This window comes from Oryctolagus cuniculus, chromosome 6 (assembly GCF_051225735.1).
Source record: "Oryctolagus cuniculus isolate XC-2025 breed Fujian yellow rabbit chromosome 6, ASM5122573v1, whole genome shotgun sequence".
In the NCBI taxonomy this organism is placed as follows: Eukaryota; Metazoa; Chordata; class Mammalia; order Lagomorpha; family Leporidae; genus Oryctolagus; species Oryctolagus cuniculus.
In genome coordinates, this window is record NC_142872.1 from 139,832,798 (window position 1) to 139,844,975 (window position 12,178).

The window sequence follows — 12,178 nt, forward strand, 5'->3', positions numbered from 1 at the left end:
CCAGGTATACCACTAAAAGATACAAAATCCACATACCAATAAAGGCTCACTGCAGAAATATTCATGAAAGCCAAATATGAAAGCAACCCAAATACTAATGTGTAAGAAAAACAGTGTGCAATGCATCTTTTATAATGGCATACTATTTGGCAATCACATCAATTAAGAAACAAAAGACCACAAAAATAATCAAAGTCAAAATATTTTAAGAAAGAGAGGAAATCAGAAGCAAAACCCCACACACTGTAGCATATCCAAAAGAATGACCAATCTCTGGAGATAGAGTTTAAATTAATGCCTGTCTGGGGCTACTGGTGGATGAGGAATCATTGTAAACAAAATGAAGAATTTGGTGATTAATGAAAATGCATTAGACTGTGCTTATGATCATAGAACTCCAAAAATCTGACAAAGCATAGAATACTCACTTGAAACATCATGGCTGGGCAGAAAGGCTCCTAACTTTGGGCTTCATAGAGGAAACTTAAGACAAACAAATATGACAAGGTTTCACATACTCTGCTCATTTTGGTTCAAAAATATTTAAGACCATAAACACAAGAGATCCTTACCATTCAATGGATAATGTTTAGTATGAAAAAACTATCATTTAAAAATTTTTTGCACCAAAATTAACATTTAATTCCATATTTATTATTGGATATTGCAGACAGCTCCTGACACTTCTCCCGTGGTGCAGGCTCCAAGCCCCACAGGTGCCGGGAGAGGAGCTGGGCCTCCAGGTCCACTCCCGCAGGGTCCCCCGCGACCACGTCCTGTCGCAGCCCCCAGCTGACTTGTCCCTCTGGTGGCAACAGCCCCTCTTGTGCCCATGGAAGATGCTGGGGTGGTAGGAGCCCAGCAGGCTGGGTTGTTGGTGCTCACTTCCACAGCACTGACAGCCACTGGCTCAGCTCATTCACACACTTGCACTGAAGGTGGGCGGTCTGGGGCAGGCCCGTGTCCTCCGTGTAGATGACCCACATGATGCGGGAGCTGCCGAAGCTCTTCTCCTCCACCTTTTCGGCCGCCTGCATGTGGGTCAGCTTGATGAGGGTGCTGTTCCTGGAGCCAGGCGTCTGGGCATGGCTGAAGGCCTCAGTGGTGAGGGAGAAGTGGAGCTTCTTGAAGGAGGTGGCCAGGGGACCCTTGCCCTTGGTCCTGTGGATGAAGAGCGTCCTGCAAGATCAGAGACGGCTGCAGGTGCAGCTCCTCCTCCTCCTCCTCGATGTCCGCGAGCTTGGTGATGAAGTCCTTCAGTGGCACCATGCCCGGTGCACTGTGGGCTGCAGAGGCTCCATCCATGCCTCCTTGGCCCTGAGCGCCATTGTGTCCATGTTGCCCGCGTTCTGAATGGCCTGTTATAACTCATATCAAATTATATAAGAATAATACACACTATTTATTTGAAATAAAAACTTTAATTTTACTTTTCTATTCAAAAAGAAGTACTATTTAAAAATATAAATCTGGGCTCCTAGCTTCAGATCAGCGCAGTGTGCCCGGCTGCCGCGGCCACTGAGGGGTGAACCAACAGAAAAAGGAAGACCTTTCTCTCTGTCTCTCTCTCACTGTCTACTCTGCCTGTCAAAAACAACAACAACAAAAAAATATATAACTCTGGCAACATCTTAATGAATGGATAAACACATATATTCAATAGCAGATCAAATTATTAAATTGCTATATAGTGGAGGTAGGAGTAATTTATTAAAGACCTATATGTTACTTTCTACATTATAAAAAATGATTTAGTGTAAAGTAAGTCAGCTTAACATTAACTTCTGGAGAAAAAAAATAAGTAAAGTTAGAGTAAAAAAATCAGAAAAAAACTGTTTTTGCTAAAATATAAATACTTTAAGTTTTTAACTTTTACTAGTATGATTTTACAATTGGAGCACCAACATATTTATTGCAAATATGTAGCACATAGCTTAATAACTTTTGACCTATTACCTACTAAATATCCTGTGATCCACATATATATGAGTATATACATTCATCTACACTTTGTCATTAAATAATTATGGAAAGCAGGATCTTCCAATAGAAGTTGATCATTAGAGATTTTTCAAGAAAATGAACTTAAAACAAAAGCTTCAAGAACTACTTAATATTTTCTCTCATTCGTAGGATAATTGAAGTTAAAAGAAAGAACTCCAGTGCAAAACCATTTTAAATCCATGAATAACTTCTTCATGATATACATTTTACATTATGCATGAATTTAAAAATTACTTTGTATCAAAATAAACTTTTTTTAAGATTTTATTTTTTTATCTAAGAGGTAGAGTTATAGACAAAGACGGAGAGACAGAGAAAGGTTGTCCATCCACTGGTTCACTCCCCAGATGGCTGCGAAGACCGGAGCTGGGCGCTTCTTTCCAGTCTCCCAGGGTGCAGGGGCCCAAGCACTTGGGCCATCTTCCACTTCTTTCCCAAGCCATAAGCAGGGAGCTTGAATCGGCAGAGCAGTAACCAGGGCACGAGTTGGCACCCTTTTGGGATGTCTGCATTGCAGGCGGAGGCTTAGCCAACTAAGCCACAGCACTGGCCCCTTCAAAATTAGTGTCTTTTAATTTCATTTTCCACGAGCTGTTTGAAGATCCCTCATATATGCTAAATGTATGCAAAGTGACATATATAAACACCTAACTTTATATATTGCAACAACATATGGAAACAACATATTAATATATGTGTCTTAAACATGTTATGGAAGAGACATGAGAAATGAAGAATAAAGTCATTATGAGAACTTTTTGGAAGAAGGTAGAACTGGTTTCCTTTTTTCTTTTTTTTTTTTTTAAAGATTTTTTCATTTACTTGAAAGAGTTACACAGAGAGAGGAGAAGCAGAGAGAGAGAGAGAGAGAGAGAGAAAGTCTTCCATCTGATGGTTCATTTCCCAAATGGCTGGAGTTGTGCCAATCCAAGCCAGGAGCCACGAACTTCTCCCAGATTCTCCCACATGGGTGCAGGGTCCCAAAGACTTGGGCCATCTTCTACTGCTCTCCCAGGCCATAGCAGAGAGCTGGATCAGAAGTGGAGCTGCCGGGAGTGCAGCCAGCGGTTTTACCTGCTAAGCCACAGCGCCAGCCCTGGTAGACTTGGTTTCTTAACACGCCACCTCCAACTTAAGAAGCACTGCAAAATTCCACAGTTCAAAAGACTGGAGCTATGAATGGGTCTATAAACTTCTGGACATTCTGGCCAAGACATAATGGATAGCAGAATCAAGAAGCAGATCCAAACAACCACCATAGCGATCTGTTTTGGATGTGAAATCTGGAGAGACAGAGGTTTCAGTTTTTATACATTACCATGTGGATATAGAGTTCCAGCACCTAATGGGAAGACAGAGTTTGAGATGAATTATGATATTCAAATAATGGAGACACTGTATATTGTAATATTCCTTCCCTTTGTATAAAGCCTCATGGTACTTTAAGGAGCTTCTACATTCAGGCACAAAATGAGACTATTAAATGCAAAGTCAGTGGGAGAAATACTACTGAAAACACATGAAGGGCCAGCACCTGCAGTCACAGCATCCCATGTGGGTGCTGGTTCGAGTCTTGGCTGCTCCACTTCCAATCCAGCTCTTTGCTATGGCCTGAGAAAGCAGAGGAAGATGGCCCACGTCCTTGGGCCCCTGCACCCACGTTGAAGACCCAGAAGTAGCTCCTGGCTCCTGGCTTTGGATCAGTGCAGTTCCAGTCATTGTGGCCATCTCGGGAGTGAGCCAGTGGATGAGAGACCTCTCTCTCTCTCTCTCTGCCTCTCTGTAACTCTGCCTTTCAAATAAATAAATAACCCTTAAAAAAAACATGAATCATTTAAGGAAAGCTAAATCCTGAAAGAGAATTTAAGTTCTACAAAGACAAGGCTTTACTGCTGAAAAAATAGAAGAAATTAGAAATATTACTTATAGAATGAATGCCTTCCATCAAATGATTTGATTGCATGTTCCAAGAAAGAGTATCCATTAGAAATTTTTGAAATAAAGGCTTTAAATGAAAAATAAATGCCCTTTTATCATTACTATTGTATTATAAATTGCTGTAAATTCTACCTTTGTAGTAGAATTATAAACTTCTCCTCTCCGTTGTTAGAAAGATTTTATAATTCTCAGGTTAGTAAAAATACTTTGCTTTATCTTATTTACAAATTTCCTATCATTTGCTCTAAATTTATAATTCATGTAGGAAATGTAAATGTTCCATTATATTTCAAAATTAGTTAATGTCTGTAATGTCCCAATAATAATAGGACTTTGCCTGTTTTGCTCACTTTCTCACTCTCCCCCCCTCCCCTACACACATACCCTACAGATCAATTAGGGCATTAACTTTATTATTGCTATTTTTTTTTATATTTTTTATTTTTTTTGACAGGCAGGAGTGGACAGTGAGAGAGAGAGACAGAGAGAAAGGTCTTCCTTTGCCGTTGGTTCACCCTCCAATGGCCGCCGCGGCCGGCGCGCTGTAACCAGCGCACCGCGCTGATCCAATGGCAGGAGCCAGGTGCTTCTCCTGGTCTCCCATGGGGTGCAGGGCCCAAGCACTTGGGCCATCCTCCACTGCACTCCCGGGCCACAGCAGAGAGCTGGCCTGGAAGAGGGGCAACCGGGACAGAATCCGGGGCCCGACTGGGACTAGAACCCGGTGTGCTGGCGCTGCAAGGCGGAGGATTAGCCTAATGAGCCGCGGCGCCGGCCGCTAATTTTTAAAGAAGCCGTTTATAATGTAATACATAGCAACCAGTAAAATGTAAGTGGAGTGACAGTAAATGTGCACATATTTTAGTATGGGTTTAACATGTAGGAGGGAAGTTTTCATTTTATATAATATGTAAACCTATAGAAACACTTTACTAGTGGTCATCCTAATCCACTGGGATTTCTATAACAAAATATCTCAGAATGGATAATTTGTAAACAATGAAATTTTATTTCTGAGTTCTGAAGGCTGGGAAATACAGGATGGAAACAGCAGCAGATTTGATGTTTGGTGAGGTCTGTTTCTCTGCTTCAAAAATGCATCCTCTCGGGATGCAAGAGAAAGGTAGATGGCATGGCAGCCCCCTTCATCTTCTGTTATAAAGTCAGGAATCCTGTTTATGAGAGCAGAACCGACATGATTTAATCACCTCACAAAGCTCTGAACTCTTACTGTTGTTAGATTGAGGAATAGATTTTCAACGTATAAATTCGGGGTAGCACCAGTATTCATACTGTAGTATATGGCTTTTGACGGCATGTTTAAAATGTCAAATATGTAATTGCTACTCAACTATATTCATTGCACATTTTATGAAGATAATCTAAAATTAAAAACATTGTTATGGTAATATCAGTGCTAATATATGGATTAATCATTTTGAATAGTGGCATCTTATTGTCAGTGTCTGATCATGTATACTAAAAGTAACAATATATGAATATTTCACTAAATCTGGGTCAAGGATTCTTTGTGCGGCATACAATAAAATAATATGTACTAAATACATACTATTCTCATGATCATTTTAAAGTGGATGTATTATGAATATTTCATAGAACAAATAAAAGTTTAAAACTTTGGAGTGGACATTTGACCCACATTGAAGATGCTGGTTGTGATGTCTCCATGCAGTATCAGAGTATCTGATCTTTCACTGACTTCAGCTTCACACTAATGCATATTCTGGAAGGTAGCTGTGATGACTTAAGAGATTGGTTTCTTGCCACCCACAAGGGAGACATGGATTGTTTTTCTGGCTCCTGGTTTCAACCTGTCTGAAGGCTGTGTGAGCATCTGGAGAGTGAACCAGTAGATGGGAACTAACTTGCTCTAGCTCTGTTGCTATAACTCCCTAGCATACTCTTTCTATCCCTTTGCCTCTCAAATGTTTAACACTAAAAAATAAAAAGAAATATAAAATTTTATAAATGTAAAATATTTTTTTACATTGTCATTCTGTGTTTGGTAAGTTTTGGCCACACATCCTATTGGTACTTCACTGTTGTATTTAAATTTCAAAAATAATTTTAACAAATATACATTCACTGAAGCCTTAAAGAAAGGTAGCTACTGATCTCTGTCCTTAATGTGTTGCACTAAGAGAATTAACGGTAAACTAGTATTTGAGCAGTACTTTATAGTTTGTGTGTCTGTGTAGGTGCAAACTGTTGAAATTTTACTTAGTATATACTGAGTTGATCTTCTGTATATAAAGATAATTGAAAGTGTATCTCAATGAAGAATGGGATGGGAGAGGGAGTAAGAGATGAGAAGGTTTGTGGGTGGAGGGTGGTTACGGGGGGAAAAACTTCTATAATCCAAAAGTTGTACTTTTGAAATTTATATTTATAAAATAAAAGTTTTCTAAAAAAAACATACACACAAAAAAGCAAAGGACTAGGCCAGATATAGCAGGTCATACTTGCTTTCCAGAAGGAAATTCAAGACATATAAACATAAGCTGTACTCTGTTTATGTAACATGCCTATTCATGATATTCCAAAAATAGTACAAAAATTTCTTCATTGCCTACATGCTTAAATACTGATTTACCATCTAGAAAGTAAAATTAATATTATATTTAATAATTAATTTTGAGTACATGCAAAAGGTAGAAATAATCACAACACACACAAAAAAGAATTTACTGTGTAAAAAAACAAAAAGAAAGGTTGCTACTAATAGGAAAGTAAAAAAATGTTCAACAAAAAAAGTGAAGATTATTACTTTGGCGACTTTGAGAGCTATTTTACTCAAAATATACCTCATAGTATTACTGAATTGAACTTCTGATATCTAAATTCTTAAAAATGAACAAGGACACAAAGAACTTGACTGAATTCAGCTAACATTCTATCTTCTGCCATGATGAAATATATATATTTCATTCATGAAATTTCTTTCCTAACAGAATCCTTTAAAAATACAAAAGATGGTAGGAAAATATAGTTGTGTTTTATTATTTTATTATGAAGAAGATAATGATAACATAACATTCTGTTCATAGGAACCTGAACTGGCTTCCAATTTCCTTCAAAAATAAAACTTAAAGCAGTTCTCTTTTTATTTAAATCCCCAAAGTTCTGGACCTTAATCTCTGTTATGTCAGAAAATAGAGATCAGCCATGCAGAATGGAATAGAAATCATGTTTTCTATGAAACCTCACAGAATTACCACTTATTTGCTCTAGTTTCATCCTTTGAACTATTTTCTCCAAAAGTGTAATGTGGTGTTTTCTGTCCAAATGTGTACATTTTTTCTAATAACTAAGAATCAAGGGCTTTTATGTTTTACAATTTTAACTCAGTGTCTTATTAACTGTTGAATGAATTAGAATCCATACCATAAAGAAAGGGTCAAAGATATATTCTTAACATCCGTCATTTGATGCTCTATATTGATGATATATGTCACAAAAATAACAAGTTAAAAGGGAGAAAATTCATTTCTCTACAAAAGGACAATTAAGCACGTGACTGATCCTAGCAGTTTCCTCTCAGGGATTTGAACAATTCACTAAATTTGAAGTTTATTTGGAGATCTTCTAATTTAGTTCCTTATAAAACAGACAGGGATGGACTGAAAAGAGCCCATGCCAAAGCCCTACCCATTCTAGCACAATTTAAAAAAATGATTTTTAACAATGGTTTCTAGCTATTTCTATATTCTCAAATACATGTAAAACATCAAAATATAAATTATATGCATAAAATTTTTAGTTTTAAACATTTCATAAAACAAACTGGTCCATTTAGAAAATTAATTCAAAAATACCAGGGAAATATAATGAAACTCTGATACTCTAACTTGGTCCCTTATGTTAAGAACAAAAGTTGCATTGCTTCTTTGTATCCATTTCATCAGGTTACATGAATTAAAACTGCCTTTTTTTTCTGATATTTGCTTAATTCTTTCTAATCTTTTCAATTCATGTCTTTTATGTAAAGTAGACCCTAACTAATCTACCTGATTGATTCTACAATCCAGTCCCAATATTTTTTATCTCTGAATATTTTGATAAAACTAATAAGGGATATAGCATTTCATTAAAAACAAAAGACAAAATGTGGAAATTTTATGTGTGTAGAAAGAAATTCCAACATTTCATACAGTCTTATATACTTGTTGACAGCTTGACTTTTTGTAACATACTTCTCTCTGTTTGTCAGATACTAGACAAAGAAAACTCAGTGGTGGCCCACAGACTCTAAGGTACACCTGCAAAAACACAGCTCTACAATTTCATGACACTAAATTGAATAATTCTATCTTACACAGCAACAAAATATACTTCAAAAAGAAAGTATAAAATAGAACTATTATCAGTATTTTATCAACATAACAAGAGTCATCTAATCAGTTCAAAGTACACACTTCAGCATGGCTACCACAAGAATTTCACATCTCTTTACTATAATGTAGAACTTTATGCACCTCCACTCATTCCTTTTAATCTTGTCCTCAGTAACTTCTAAAACACATACTCTGTCATTAGAAATATACTATATATATTCAAAAATCTCTATTACCCTCACTTTTTAAAGATTATGTCACATTATGGCATATGTTTAAAACTTCAGTCCTTTGTTGACTTCTGTGTACAGTGTAAGTTAAGGTGCCAGCTTCAATCTTGTGTATATGGATACTCTGTTTTCCCTGCATCACTTATTGATGAGACCCTGCTTTCACCATTAAATATTCTTGGCAACTTTGTCAAAGATGAATCCCCAAAAATGTGTGGATTTAATTTTGGAAATTTTATTCCATTCCTTTTGTCTACATGCATGTTTTTAATGTCAGGACCATGCTGTTTTGGCTACTATTTTTTTTTTAATTTGTGAAATCAATTTTATTTTGAAGTTAAGTAATGTTATGGTTCAGCTGTGTTATTTTTGACTCTTCAGCATATTTTTTATATATCTTGAATTTTGGAGTTTTTATATGATTCTGTAAAAATATTATATGAATTTTTACATGAATTAGAGTGAATATGTAAATTACTTTGGGTTGTCAGAACAGTTTTTGTAATTTCATAAGATTAAAAATGTAGAAACTATTGATATTTTTGTGACTTCAGTTGTGTTAAAGAGTGGAAACATTACTGACTATAATTATATCTATCACCTTTACTGAATTCATTTATTATTCTCAATCTTTTTGGATGGATATTTCCATATAAAAGACTCTGTCTCCTGCAAAAAGAGATGTCTAACGTCGTCATTTTCTGTTTGGATGATTTCTATTTCTCGCCTAACTCTGGCTAGCATTTCAATATCATACTGAATAGAAACGGCTTGAGTGGCTATCCTTGTCTTTTTCTCAATCTTAGGGGAAAACCTTTCAGCTTTGAGTATTATGTTAGTGTAGGTTTTTCATTATGTAAATCCCAAGACGGTGAAACTACTAAAATGAAGCATAGCAGAAACACTACTTGACTTTCAACAGGGCAGTTAATTTTTTTTAAATTGACACAATAAGTACAGGCAAAAAAATCAAAAATCAACAGATAAGATTTCATCACACTGAAAATACTGTGCATAGCAAAGGTGACTACAGACAAAAGGGAGAGACCATCTACAGAATGGATGAAAATATTTGTAAACTGCACAATCAACAGGGGTTAATACCCATGCCATATAGGAACTCACATAACTCAGTGATAAGGAAACACATAATCATTTAAAAATGTGAAAAACAAAAGAAAATATATGAAAGACTTACATGTGTATGAAAAAATGTTCAATATCAATAATAATCAGGAAGTCCAAATTAAAACCACAATTGAATATCACTTCATGCTTACTAAGATTACTATTATCAATGAACTACAAGTAACACATGTTGATGAGACTATTTCAGAAAAGGGAACCTTTGTACACTGTTGGTGGGGATGTAAACAATAATGACTATTACGGAAAACAGTGTGAAGAGTCTTCAAAAGGTAAATATTGAACTACCATATGATCAGAAGTCCCACTTTTAGGATTATTTCTAAAGGACATGAAAGCAGTATGTTCATTGCAGAATTATTCAGAATACCCAAGAAATGGAATGGAGCTAAGTGTCACTTCATAGATAAGTGGATAAAGAAAGTGAAGTATGTAAACACATGCATCTACACACAAACATTCTTAAACACAATGAAATAGTATTCAGTGTTAAATGAGGGAAACATGCAAGATATTCTGTTAAATGACATCGGACAAGCATGGACAAGTCCAATATGATGTTATGTGGAAATTTTAAAAATTCAAATGCATAAAAAGTAGTGAATAAAATGGTGTTTTAGGAGTTAGTATAGGAGAAATATGGTGGTATACTGGTCAAAGGGTTCAGAGTTTCTGTTGGGGTGAATAAACACTGTTGTATAGCCAATAACCATAGTTATTAATAATGTATACCTGAAAATTACTAAGAATATATATCTTCATTGTTCCCACCACAAAAACATTATGAAGTAAGGTTATGGGTATATAAATTAGTTTGGCTATGGTAATAATTTCATTGTGTGTGAGTATGTGTATGCACGTGTGTGTGTATATATATATATATATATGTATCTATCTATATATATCTATCTATATACATACATTCACACATATATATGGAGATATCACAAAATGTCATGACTTTGTTATATATAATTTTTATTTGTCAGTTATTTATCAGTAAAGCTGGAGTAAACAAGCAGAAAAAAATGTATTCAAATAGAAAATAAGCCAGTCTACAAAAGTATGTTTCAAAAGCCCTAGTTTGGGCTAGTGTTATGTACTAGCGTGTTATAGCACATCTTGGGACTCTTGCATCCCATATCAGAGAGCCTGGGATGGGATTCCACGTCTGCTTTTGCTGTCCCTTTCTACTAATTCACATCCTAGGAAGAAGCAGATGATGGCTCAAGCAACTACATGGAGTTAGGATGTATTTCCTGGCTCCTGGCTTCAGTCTGGCTTAGCATTGGTTTTTGTGGGTATTTGGGATTTAACAAATGGGCCAAAGATTCTCTTTTTCAAATAAAAAGAAAAAAATTTAACAATTATTTATTTGGAGGGCACGGATAGAAAGGGAGAGACAGAGAGAAAGATCTTCCATCCACTGGTTCTTTCCATCCACTGGATCACTTCCGTCTACTAGTTCACTGAGCCAGGCTGAAGCCACAAGCCAGGATCTTCATCCAGGTCTCCCATGAAGGTGTCAGGGACCCAAGTACTTGGGCTATCTTCTGCTGCTTTCTGAGATGCATTACCAGGGAGCTGTTTAGGAAATGGAACAGCTGGGACTCGAACCAGTGTCTGTATGTGATGCTGACATTGCCAGGTGGTGGCTTTACCTACTATGATCTTCAGAAAAGCAGAAGTCTGAAGCTTGTAATATTTTGTCCAAAGGGAAAACAGTACACAAATGGTGCCTAAATTCTCAACATAATTATCAGTAATGTATCCAGGCTTCAAAGTTAGCTGAAATACTAGTATTCATAGTGAAATAAATAAACTTAAAATCAGAAATAATGTCTCCTAAAAGGGGCAATTTTTCATGATTTTCAGAGGGCTCACCTCAAATTTTCAACCTAGAATTAGAGAAGATGTGTTCCTTGTTGCTTACTGTGACCTCTTCCTCTCTGTCTTAACATCCTTCAGTTCTTTCAAAACATGGGCTTCAGTTTATACTAGCCACCTAATTTATTTTTGACCATCATGCTCTCAGGCATGTCCTTTAATTCTATTTTTGTACCTTCCTAACTGCACTTCTTCACACCACATTTCCAATTTTCATTAAGAGTAGGTTTAATATCCCTGGAGAAAACCCATCTGGTACATCTGCTGTACTTCTCAGCTTTTCCCGAAGATCTCGTCTCCCTCCCAGCTTCACCCACCGGTGCCTCTGATGATGCACGGTTACAACATCTATTTCAACAGCCTCATGTACTGAGTGCCACTTGCTAAATTCTAGCATATTTCCTCTTCGAACAGAGTGATCTGATAAACTTCAAATCACTGGGGTGGCTGATTACCTTTAACCCCCTTTTGCTTACATCAGTACCTTCCGAGTCCTGACTTCACCTTTATTTGACGGAGCTTGCATCATTTATCACTATATCTACATGCACACCCACACAAATCCTTTGCTCAACTTTAGTTTTATTCAAAGGAGCTACCCTGAAAACTGACATCTAG

At 36.5% G+C, this 12,178-nt stretch overlaps 1 pseudogene; it reads right to left on the reverse strand.

Moving 5' to 3' along the window:
• Positions 1–632: 632 nt before the first annotated feature.
• Positions 633–12,178, reverse strand: part of LOC149126310 (ras GTPase-activating protein 4B pseudogene) — a 42,066-nt pseudogene continuing 30,520 nt past the window's right edge.